Genomic DNA, 13769 nt, shown 5'->3' on the forward strand with positions numbered 1-13769 from the left:
CTATTCAGTAATTTGAAAATGTTTGAATAAGGTTTAAAGTGTTATCCCTCCCAGAAGTATTTGCTTTCTAATACGAACAACATATTAAACCAAAGGAATGACTATTGGCCCTCTACTCTATTCTGTTCTTTTTACTTCCATTAGGCAGGGGGCTATTACTACCTCATAGAGGAAAAAATATGTCAGGACAAGACTAATTATATTCAAAAAGATTAAAAAATTAATAGTCATTATTAGCCCACATAGAACTTGATAATAAGTAAATAATCAATGATTAATTTAGGCTTACTAAAGGTCTCAAAATCAGTTAACCAATAAGCATTTATTAAAGACTTATTATGTAACAGGTACTGTGTTTAGCATTATGTACAAAAATAGGCAAAGACAGTCTTTGGCCTCAGGGAGCTTTTTTTTTTCCCTAATGGGAGAGACAACACATAAATAATATGTTGATTATTATAAAATATAGAGAGAGTAGATAGAAAGTAAAATAAAATAAAATAATTTCAAGTTCTACATTATTTTTCCCACTACACCTATTTATTCTTCTCTATACTCCCAAATAGATATTTTAATTTCTAACTAGGTAATGGAAAGTATATCTAGGGTTCAAATCTTAGCCTTAAATTTTTTAATAATGTGATAATAGATTACTTATTTAATCACTCAGCCTTGGTGGAGGGGGGTTCATAACAATCAATCAAGAAGCATATTTAAATGCTTATAGTATCTGATGCAATGTTCTAATCAATGGGGATAAAAAGAATGGAAAAAATATTCCATGCTATCTCAGAGCTTACATTGTAGTGAGAGAAATTCCCTATAATAAATAGGTCCATTCAAGTTATATACAGAGTAGATGGAGCTAGGAAATTAGGAAAGGCTTCTATAGATCTGTTTGAACTGATTCTTAAAGAAAGATAAAGAACTCTAAGAGGCAGCCTTTGGGAAGGAGAGGCTTCCAGGCATAGAATGTCCTTTGCAGATGCACACAGACAGGAGAGGGCATGTATTGTAGATGCAGCAGCAATTAAGCCATTATAATTGTCGTATGTTCATAGATGAGTATATGTAAGAGAATTTAAGAAATCTGTTAAGGTAAGAGATGAGATTTTGAAGATCATTAATTGCCAAATATTTGCATTAATGATCTTATTCCTTTACATATATAAATAGAATTGGGTTTTTGTGTGATTTCTTTGTTTTGTTCTATTGTGTTATTTATTATTTTGCTTTGCTTTTGTAACTACTATTTTATTGTTGGGTTTTTTTGTTCTGTTTCATTTTGTTTTAGTTTTCATTATTTACCTTTATAAGATTTTGAATTATAATTTTCTCCTCTCTCTTCTTCTCCCCTTACCCTCCCCAAGACAGCAAGCAATCTGATATAAGTAGATTTTATATGTACAATCATATTAAATATATTTTTATTTTAGTCATATTGTGAAAGAAAAATAAGAACAAAGGAGAAAAACATAAGAAAGAAAAGCAAAATAAAATCTTTTTAATCTAATGTAATCAAAACTGAAATATTCAGGCTAGCTTTCTGTAGGTCCTTCAGATGGGCCTTGGTCTCAGAAGGATAGATAGCATGAGAATGGTCAGGAATAGAATCTAGAGTCTTTATTCTGGCTCAATCTTGATCTTAGTGGAGGAGTATAGGAGGCAGGAGAGCCACCAGGAGGATGGTCAAAAATGGAATGTTCCATTTCCAATCCTTTTCAGCCCTTAAATACTTTGGTGTGATTATATCATTATAGCACACTATGTATATGTGAACTAGAGAACCATTACATCACCATTACATCATGCTAAGTACTAAGTATATGTGTACTAAAGAATTATCATCTCATCAATTCCACTGAGTTAACAACACCTTGTTGTAAGTATCCTTATTTCAAATATATTTCTCCAAAGTTCCAGCCCTCTACACAAAATTATTCATTCTGCATCATATATTTTCTATCTCCTATTTGGCCATAATTTCTTTTCTTTTCCATACATCTCACAGATAATCTATTTCCTGTTCTCCTAATTTCTTATGATTTTACTTTTTATGTCTAAATCATAAATCCATTTTGACCTTATTTTTATAAAGTGTATGAAATATTGCTCTATTCTGTTTCTGTCCTACTATTTTCCAGTTTTTCCAGAATTTTTTGTCAACTATAAAGTTCTTATTCCAGAAACTAGAGTCTTTGGATTTATCAAACATTAGATTACTATAAACATTAACTATTGTCTTTTGTATACCTAACCTATTACACTGATCCACTACTCTACTTCTATTTCTATATCAAATGGTTTTGATGACTGCCAATGTTATAATGAAGTTTTAAGTCTGGAATGGCTAGGCTACCTTCCTTTCTTTCCCACTTGTCCCATCAGTTCCCATGATTTCCTTAATCTTTTGTTCTTCTAGATGAATTTCATTATTTTTTTCTAGTTCTGTACAATATTTTTGGTAGTTTAATTAGTAGGCACTGAATAAGTAAATTAACTTAAGTGGAATGCTCTTTCCCCCTCCCGCCCCCCAGGCAATTGAAGTTAAGTGACTTGTCCAGGATCACACAGCTAGGAAGTGTTAAGTGTTTGAGACCAGATTTGAATTCAGGTCCTTCTGACTTCACCACTGGTGCTCTATCCACCATTCCATCTAGCTGCCCCTAGAATGATCATTTTTTATTATATTATCTCAACCTATCCATGAGTAATTGATATTTTTCCTATTAGGATCTCACTTTATTTATTTTAAAAATATCCCCTATTCTGATTTTCCCTTTCCTCTTCTCCTAATACAATCTTTTTTCCCACCCCTTAATTTTTATACACATCAAAATCAACTTATATCCACACTTTCTTAGTATATATACCCTTACTAACTGCCTTAACAAAATGAGGTTCTCAAAACTTATAAATACCATCTTCCACGTAGGGATATAAATAGTTTAACCTCTGAATAACATGTTGCTATTGTGTTGTTGTTTTTTAATTCCTGCTTACCTTTTTATTATTCTCTTTAGTCTTGTATTTGACAATCAAAAATGAAACCTGGTGTCAACAGTTTAATTATTATTTACAAAATGGATATCCAGGTCAGAGTGGAAGCTATCCAACATCTTTCTTAATCAATTGAATTTTTTTAAATTTTTCATTTCAGATAGTTTTAGAGGAAAAAGAGGGAAAAAAAAACCTAGAGTGAATATATGAAAAGGTAATGGGTGGAATTGTGAAGACTAGTATAACAAAAAAGGAACATAAAGAGAGAAGGGAAGGAAATTAAAAATCAGGGCAAGTTATGTCTCTATAAAGTTTATTATTAAGGATGAATACTTCACAAGTGGATTGAATGTGCCAGACTCTTGTATGTGTAGTAAGATAGCTAGTATTCCTGGGACTCATGAGCTTACCTTTTTAGTTAATGCCAGTTAATTGGCCATTGGTGTTGATATTAACTAGAATGGCTAGATATGTATATAGGTTGCTGCTCTCTCTGATGGCTATGTTGAGTTTTAATTTTTTTTAAATCATTCTATTTACATTGTTGAAGCACTTGTGTATGTTGTTGTTGGGTTTTTTTTTTTTTTGATCAATACATTTTATTCTGACTCAGTTCTTATTTTACCATACTTCTCTGAATTCTTATTCTTCATTTCTCCTGACAGTAACATCCCATTACATTCATATTGTCACAATTTTATATAATCCCCAATGGATGAATATCACTTTTCTATGAATATTTCTATGAGTAGCAGACCTTTACATCTTTTACTTTCTTGGGCTATATGCTTAAGTCAAAGGGCATGTATGTTTTAGTTACTTTCTTAGTATAATTCCAAATTGCTTTTCATAATGGTCAGATTGATTCATAGCTCCAGTAATAATATATGAGAATATTTCTTTTTTTTTCACAGCTTCTCCAAAATTGAGTATCTTAATTTTTCTCATCTTTATCAATTTATCATATGTGAGATAAATCTTAATAAATTATTTTATTCTTTTTCTTTTTATTCTTATTTATTAGTGATTTGAAATGTTTTTTCTTATGAAGAAAGGCCCATTTTCAACTATATAGTTTAGTCATTAAAATTTTTATAGTCACTTTTAAAACAATGAGCAGTATGTCATTTTAAATAAAAATTTAAATTAGTTGTTAAACTACATGTAGATTTCTTTTCCTAATATTTGTATTTAAGAATTTTGTTCATATATATTTATATAGATTATTTCTTGATATTATGGCTATTTATTTAGTTCAATTGAGCTATTTAGCTCAATTCATGATATTGTGCTATATGATAGAAATATTTTTTTTAAAAAAGTAATGATAATGCAGACAAGATTAGAAGGGAAGCAATAAACCGGGAAAATATTTTTACAGTCAAAGGTTCTGATAAAGGCCTCAATTCCAAAATATATAGAGAATTAACTCTAATTTATAAAAAATCAAGCCATTCTCCAATTGAAAAATGGTCAAAGGAGATCAACAGACAATTCTCAGATGAAGAAATTGAAACTATTTCTAATCATATGAAAAGATGCTCCAAGTCATTATTAATCAGAGAAATGCAAATTAAGACAACTCTAAGATACCACTACACACCTGTCAGATTGGCTAAGATGACAGGAAAAAATAATGATGATTGTTGGAGGGGATGCGGGAAAACTGGGACATTGATGCATTGTTGGTGGAGTTGTGAACGAATCCAACCATTTTGGAGAGTAGTTTGGAACTATGCTCAAAAAGTTATCAAACTGTGCATACCCTTTGATTCAACAGTGTTACTACTGGGTTTATATCCCAAAGAGATTATAAAGAAGGGAAAGGTACCTGTATGTGCACGAATGTTTGTGGCAGCCCTTTTCGTAGTGGCTAAAAACTGGAAACTGAATGGATGTCCATCAGTTGGAGAATGGCTGAATAAATTGTGGTATATGAAAATTATCGAATATTACTGTTCTGTAAGAAATGACCAACAGGATGATTTCAGAAAGGCCTGGAGAGACTTACACGAACTGATGCTGAGTGAAATGAGCAGGACCAGGAGATCATTATATACTTCAACAACAATACTAGATGATGACCAGTTCTGATGGATCAGGCCATCCTCAGCAACGAGATCAACCAAATCATTTCTAATGGAGCAGTAATGAACTGAACTAGCTATGCCCAGAAAAAGAACTCTGGGAGATGACTAAAAACCATTACATTGAATTCCCAATCCCTATATTTATGCACACCTGCATTTTTGATTTCCTTCACAAGCTAATTGTACAATAATTCAGAGTCTGATTCTTTTTGTACAGCAAAATAATGTTTTGGTCATGTATACTTATTGTGTATCTAAGTTATATTTTAATATATTTAACATCTACTGGTCATCCTGCCATCTAGGGGAGGGGGGGGGGGGGTAAGGTGAAAAATTGGAACAAGAGGTTTGGCAATTGTTAATGCTGTAAAGTTACCCATGTATATATCCTGTAAATAAAAGGCTATTAAATAAAAAAAATTAATAAAAAAAATAAAATAAAAAAATAATGAAGATAAAAATGATGATGATGATGAGGGACTCCTAAAAACCTGCTATATCATTCATATCCTAGTGGAACTCAACAATAAACTAAGAGAATTCCTGATAAAGTAATGTATAGCAGGTGTTCTAGGTCCTGAGTTCACTATAATAACAATGAAGACCTCCTAGGAACTCTGAAACAAGGGTCATTTGGGCTCTAATGATATTACTGAATTTGTTCTGTCCCATCCCATTAGCATGATAAAGACTACTCTTATGAATCTAAGAAATATATAGGGCAGAGTAGATCTACAGGCTGGTATAGTTGTGTTGATTAGCATGACATGGAGGATAAAACATTGCATGGTGCTCCTTTGTTTTTTAGTACAATAAGAAGGCAAGACATACCACGAAAAAAAATAGCAATTCCCCACCTGCAAGAACAATTTTTTGCGATGACACTGAACAACAAAGTGAGAAAATCATGAATGTATATAAAATAGACTTAAAACATAAATGCTTTAATTATATATCAGTACTATATTACAGAAAAAATTGAAATATATCTTATCAGTTATAAAGAAGACTTCATATGACCTTTTGTCAATTCTCTTCTTCCAAGTTAGACAATTACATAATGCTATTTGTAAAAGGCTTTGATAAAACATAATCCTATATATAAACTTGGGTATTTGGGTAAATAAAAAATGAAAGCGAAAAGCTATCTAAAATCTTAAACTATTAAAATCTTCTAACAAAAAAAGATGAAAATGTTGAAGTTTATTTAAAAGTTTCAGTGAAAATTTGAGAAATTTCTGTTAATGAAATGGGTGACAAAATGATTTTAGAAAAGAAATACTCATACTTAGACTGGAATGCCAAAAACCTTAATGAGTCTGTCATCATGAATCCAACTAGCAAACTGATTATTAAAAAAAAAAAAACCAAGAATGATTCAAAACAACTATTATCTGCTATAGTGATCATGGATACACATATTTTCCCCACAGTATTTAAAAAAAATAATTCTGTATCTTATCAGAAGTAGCATATTTGTTAGTATTGTCATCATTAATATAATAAGAGGAAAACTTAATTAATCAAGAAAAACTTCTACAGACAAATGTCAAATACCTTGATAGAAATGACTGGATAATAGCTAATGAAGATCCACAGAAAGACTTCACAATATTATATTAATATCTAGATGGAAACTAATTGCCATATTGCCTAGTTAAAGGCAACAACAAAAGAAACTTGTGAGAAAGAACCTGGAATACAATTACATCTGAAAGCCTGGAGCCCTTTAATGAACAATTGAAAGGAGAAAAGGTCAAGTTGATAAAAGGATATAAAGCAGCTCATAGGACAAAATAAAAGGAATTTAAAGGAGAGAGATAACCTCCAGAGCATAGTTATAAGTTCAACACACAGAAAAAAAATGCAAGACCATAATTAATATTATGAATGATAGAACAGTTACAGTAAAGAAAATGATTAAAATTTAGTTAGCTTTTTTGCCAAACTGGAAAACAACAGGGATAGATGTTATCTATAATTATTTATTTTTTTGATCAAAATCTATGAAATGACTAAGTTGAAAGGATGGAATAAAAAATGCTCTGTGAGTGAAGTCATATGAATTCAGTGACTGACAAGCACTAAACAAAAGTTGAGTTGTGGAAATAAAAAGGATGGTGGGAATTCAGAATCAGGTCATTGTCACCAAGAATTACAGAAGAGTGAATTTAAGGGCTCCAAATTGAGTGATTAATGTAGATTTGTTAAGGAAAATGTAGAAATGAAGTAAAATGCATCATTAAAATCTATAATAATTTAGTACCTAACAAATATCTAGCAAGATATGATTGTATAGAGGAAATCATTCTTTAGAAGTTTTCTCCCTTGAATGAAACATCTGTGACAATTGCAGAATGAGACAGAAAGATAGCAAGTGCCAGGAAAGTCAAATCATTGGCACCACTTCTTTAACTATCTCCTCTTAGATGCTAGTATAGTAAATATAGTATATAATATATAGTATAGTATAAGATCCTGAACTTGTCAGGATTGGCTTACTGCGAGATTCTAGTTGATAGAAGCATCTCCATGTTTGACTACTAATTAACCTGTCTGTGTACTATTGGAAAGTTCCAATGTGGCCAATAACTGGTTTTAGTTTCATTTAGGCAAGGAATATAATTCTTCTCATCCAACTATATGAGGTCAGTAACTAATGTTAATCACAATGCCTTTGTTATCAATGAGTTTTAGGGAGTAGGTTACATTCTGAACCTTCTAATGATTTACTGTCTCTTAAATCTCCCTTTCCCTTGATACCTCTGAATCTGCCCAGCCACAACTATCAGGGAGCTATAAGGGCAGAGAAAGAGAGCTCTGTGCTCTCTATCAGTGTATGCATCTTAGTACTTCTGCACCCGCTCTCATTCTTGTTTTTAGGACAAAACACCTGGGGAATTGTAGATTTTCATAACTGTGAGTCATAAGTTGCCTGACTTTGTGATCCTTTGAATAATTTTGGTCCTTCTCAGTACCTTTCTCACAATTTCTTCACAATTTTTGCTGCTTGTATAGTCTCTTTACAGAGCCCCAAAGTTCTGGGAACAAAGGTATCTAACTAATTTTATAGACCAGTTACCACAGCTATTATAGACACATTTGTTACGCTTGACAATGCAATATTAACTACAGGACAACTGCCACTTATGGGAAGGTAATTCCTGCCCATAGCTTTGAATATAAAATATCATTTAGACTACTGTCCCTGCTTTCAGGCTAATTCAACATCCAAAATTCCAGAATGCTACCCTTATGGAGATGTGACCTCTTACTGTGCTATAGGCTCCACATTCCAGGAAGTTACCAAAGACAGAAAATATAGCTCTTACCTCCAAGTTACCTTATACTGTTAAATCATTCAACTTCAGGAATTAATAAAAATAACAGAAGAAGCATTAAGAAATGTGTTTCAGTTGTAATCAAAAGCATTTGTTTTAAGGGAAACAGATTAGACATAGGGTATTAGTTAAATTGCCTTTACAAGAGGTTAATCGGGAGATAAAAGATTTTCGGAAATGAGTTGGTAGCATGATCAAGAAGTGAATGGGCAACAATGTAAGATCAAGATTGATGAGGACTTTTAAAAAAGGTATTATGTTTAGAAATTATATTTTTTGAGCATTTTGTGAGACAATTGTGGTTAAGTAAATTGTCCAGGATCACATAGCTAGTAAGTGTTAAATGTCTGAGGACAGATTTGAACTCGGGTCCTCCTAATTTTAGGGCTGGTGCTCTAACCATTGCACCATCTAGCTGCTCCCAGATTATACATTTTTGATCTTAAGGAGATGACTTTAATAGGATGGTAGGGACATAAGCCATATTGCAGAGAGTTGAAGATAGTGTTTAGGGGAATTGAGGCAACAAATGTAGATCACTTTTTTCAGTAGTGAAGGGAAGACATAGAAACTATCCCAAAGGGAGTTAAACTAGAAGAACCAGCAAGGTCTGCTTGTACTTTTGCAAGTTTTTCTTTTAAGATTTAAAGATGTGGGTAGCCATGAGTGTGTCACTTATGCTTCCCGGCACTTTTTGTACAAGGTATATGATCTTTGTAGCAGAAGTTTTTACTATGACTGACTACATGTCTGAGTAGTGAGATGTACTGGCAACTGGAAATACACAGAGAATATCTATGATGTTTATACAGTATTTAAGCTGCTATAAAAATTATTGTTGATACTTACTACTGAATAAGCATGAATGAAAGTTTTCCATGAAAGCTATTGGCAAGCCTAAAGAGCTCCTTTGAGTTCTGTAACTGATATAAACTGCCTTCTTGCATTGAACACTTTTTTTTCTAATACAAGTCTAAACTCAAGATTTTTTTATTTTGTAGTTATTTTCCAAAATGTGAAAAGGAAAAGGAAAGTACTCAGCACTTTGGGTGAACAGCTTTTTTTTTGTTTTGTTTTGTTTTGTTTTTAATTTGAAAACATTCCCTGGACTTTGGGTCCAATGTGAGATGTGAGAAAAGAGAAAGGAGGAGATCAAAGAGAAGGCCATTTTCTTTCTTTGGCTCATTGCCCACAGTTAAACATGCTCTCAGAATATAGGTAACAAAGGTCTCTAAATTATGAATAAGTTCTTTAGGAACCCAATGAAAATTAAGTACGTGATGAAAGACATATTAAACTCAGTATGTCCAAAATGGAACTCACTACTTTTTCTCCTAAACTTTTCCCCCGACTTTCACCTTCCCTATTACTGAAGAAAGAAATATCATTTTCTCCGTTTTTCAGACTTGAAAACTAGCAGTAGTCCTGGTTCTTCACTGCTATTTCTCATGCCCTGTATCCAATCTGTTGTTAAGGCCATCCAATATCACTTTTGTACTATTTCTTACATGCATCCCCTTCCTTTCTTTGACATTGCCAAAGTATAGTGCAAGCAATGATCAAGCCATGCTTAGATTATTACAATAACCTGCTGTGGAGACTGCCTGCCTCAAGTCTTTCCCTGCTCCAATCCATTCTTTATTCAGCCACTAAAGTAATTTTCCTAAAGTGCAGATCTGATCATATGATCTGTCCTAATCAATAAACTCCAGTGGCTTAATATTGCCTTCAGAAGCAAAAAATAAAATGCTCTATTTGACAGTTAAATGTAGGGCTCCCTTACCTTTCCAGCCTTCTGAATTTCCTTACTCTCTGAACATGAACTGTAATCTGGTAACACTGATCCTAGCTATTCCATAAACAAGATACTCCATCTCTCAGTTCCCAGCATTTTCTCTGGTAACCCACATAATTGGAATTGTTTTTTTTTTTTTTTTCACTCCAACTATTATTTCCCCTGCCTTTTAGTACCAAATAAATCTCACTTTCTACAGGAAATTTTCCCCAACCTTGTTTCCTGCCAGAGCCTTCCATCTGTTAACTATTTCTGATTTATTCTGTATATAGCTTGCTTTATGTATGCTTGTATGCATATTAATCCTCATTTCAATTGTAATTTTAGCATAGTGCCTAGCACATAGTAGGTCCTTAATAAATGTTTATGCATTTATAGATTAATGTATAAGGTTGTTTTTTTCCCTTTTGCCTAGGGTAAGAACCAATTCATGATTCCCCAATAGCTAGCTCCCTCTGTCCAAAAAATCTTTGTGTTTAGCTATTTTGTGTTGATTTATATTATTTTTCTTTATCTTTATTCTGGATATATTTACATATGTACTTTTTCTCTTCCTTTATACAATATAGTAAGATATTTATGAATAGGTATTGTTATATTCTTTGAAGTTATAATTACAGGGCATAGAATCATGAGTAGCATATCATAGGCACTTAATAAATTCAAGTTGCATTTTGGGGAAATGACCAATATTGGAATTTATTCTTGATTAACTTATGCATATTTGTCATGGGGATTTTTCTTTTTCTGTTTCTTTTACCTTAGTGGAGAAGGAGGGAAAAACTAAAAGACTGTGATATGAAAAAATTCATAATGGCTGTTTAATTGATTGATTTTTTGATTGATAAGAATTGAGCGATAGGAATGTTCCCCACCTGACTCTGTCCTTGCCTATGTATTGGGCAAACTTTATTTTAGCTCTTGGAAAATTCAGATGAAGACTGATAAGAAAATCTATCACATTATAGAAAGTGTAGGAAAAACTGAAATTGCAGATTAACTCAACCTGAAGAATAACTAAATTAGGAGTTGCTATTGACATGAATTAGTTCCTTTTTCCACAAAATCTTTATAATCATATTCTCAGTTTTAACCCTGATAATATAATGAAAATTACAATACTTCATACATTAATAAACATATCCAGTTCTATACTAGTAAAACTACCAAGTCATTACCTTACAGGGCTAAATCAAAATTACAAAATTAATCAAGGAGATTTTAAGAAAATTCTGGGGAAAAGTGGGAATAAAGGAAGCCTAGAAGTAATAGGTCTCAAACTATACTATAAAGTAGTAAGTATAAAAATGAATTAGCATATTCTCCAAATGATAAGTGGTCAAAGGATATGAACAGACAATTTTTAATGAAGAAATTAAAACTATTTATACCTCTCATATAGGCTAAGATGACAGGAAAAAAAATAATGATGAATGTTGGAGGGGACCAGGGAAAACTGGGACTATTCCAACCATTCTGGAGGACAATTTGAAACTATGCCCAAGGGGCTATCCAACTTTGCATATTCTTTGATCCAGCAGTATCTCTACTGAGTCTGTATCCCAAAGAGATCATAAAAAGGGGAAAGGACCCACGTGTTTAAAAATATTTGTAGCAGTCTTTTTTGTAGTGGTAAGGAACTGGAAACTGAGAGGATGCCCATTAGTTGGAGAATGGCTGAATAAATTATGGTATATGAATGTTATGGAATAGTATTGTTCTATAAGAAATGATCAGCAGAATGATTTCAGGGAGGCCTGGAGAGACTTACATGAACTAAATGAATTGAGGAGAAGAAATGTCATACATAGCAACAAGAAGATTATATGATAATCAATTTTGATGGACGTGTTCATCTCAAAAAATGAGGTGATTCAACCCAGTTCCAGTGGTCTTATGAATGAGCGGGCCTTCTGCACCCAGAGAGAAGACTGTGGTACTGAATGTGGGTCATAACATATTATTTTCATCTTTTAAATTCTTTTTTGCTTGCATTTTGTTTTGTTTTTCATTTTTCCATTTTTGATCTGATTTTTCTTGAGCAGCATGATAATTGTGGAAATACAAACAGAAGAATTACACGTTTAATATATTGGATTACTTGCCCTCTTGGGAGGACGGGGGGGGGGGGGGCAAGGCAAGAAAAGAAATTTGGAAGACAAGGTTTCACAGAGGTGAATATTGGAAACTTTCTATGCATGTTTTGAAAATAAAAAGCTTTAATCAAAAACAAAACAAAGCATAAAAAAGGGGGAAGTACCCACATGTGCAAAAATTTTTGCAGGAGCTCTTTTAGTGGTAAGGAACTAGAAATAGAGTGGATGCCCAAAAGTAGAAAAATAGTGAATAAGTTATGGTATATGAATGTAATAGAATATTATTCTTTTATAAGAAATGATGAGCAGGTTGATTTTAGAAGAATCTGGAAAGATTTACATGAACCAACACTAAATAAAAAGTGCCATCTTCATCCAGAGAGAGAACTATGGAGACTGAATGGGGATCAAAACATAGTATTTTCATCTTTTTTGTTGATGTTGTTTGCTTTTTTCCTTTTTCATATTTTTCCCTTTTTTATTTGATTTTTTTTCTTCTATAGCATGATGAATATGAAAATATGGTTAGAAAAATAGCACATGTTTAACCTTTATTGGATTGCTTGCTCTCTTGGGAGAGCATGGAGAAGGAGAGAGGGAGAAAAATTTTTAACACAAGATTTTGCAAAGGTGATTGTTAAAAATTACCTTTCCATGTATTTGGAAAAATAAATACCATGTTTTAAAAAACAAATTAAAACAATTTCTAGTCATATGTGTAATATGCTCTCTTCTCTATGGTTCTCTGGGAGCAGATTTCTTGTGGGGCTTCTGGAGGCAGCCTTGGTTTCAGTTCAATATAATAATCATCTCAAATGCAGCCAGCTGTTAAAAGTGCAGTCCTTTATTGTCTCTTCCAATATAGCCCGGTTAGTTTTCTTAGAGGACTATTTCCCTCCTTGGTTCCAAAAACTCCTGTTGCTAGTCCTTTGCCTCTTCCAGCTTCAGCTTCTCTTCTTCCGAATCCTCAGTTGTGCCTGACTGCAGTCTCTGACTTCTCCATCTCCCCAAATGACTCTCATATGATCTCTTAAAAGTATGAACTTAAAGGTTGACTCCTCCTCTGAAAGAATGGGATTGTGGGAGCTGTGACTTGTGAATCTCCTCCACTGAACTTGTGAATCTCATACTTTTGGAGTAAGAACTCACTATTCAATAAAAACTGTTGTGAAGATTGAAAAGCAATACAGTGGATTAATTTTGTGAAACTTTCTAACTCTCCAAATTATAAGATTTTAGAGCATATACTAATATAACCATTTTTAAAATTTTTATTTTTAGTAACAAGGTCTATTATGTTTATTATTCCCCCCCCAATGGAACCAGCACTACATTTCTGATGTGTCAACTGATTATATTATCTTAATATGTTGTTATTTTCTTTGTAACAATATTTTACTTAAAAATCATAAGAAATGTATATTTTTGGTTCTCTTCCATTATTGCC

This window comes from Sarcophilus harrisii, chromosome 2, assembly GCF_902635505.1.
Source record: "Sarcophilus harrisii chromosome 2, mSarHar1.11, whole genome shotgun sequence".
In the NCBI taxonomy this organism is placed as follows: domain Eukaryota; kingdom Metazoa; phylum Chordata; class Mammalia; order Dasyuromorphia; family Dasyuridae; genus Sarcophilus; species Sarcophilus harrisii.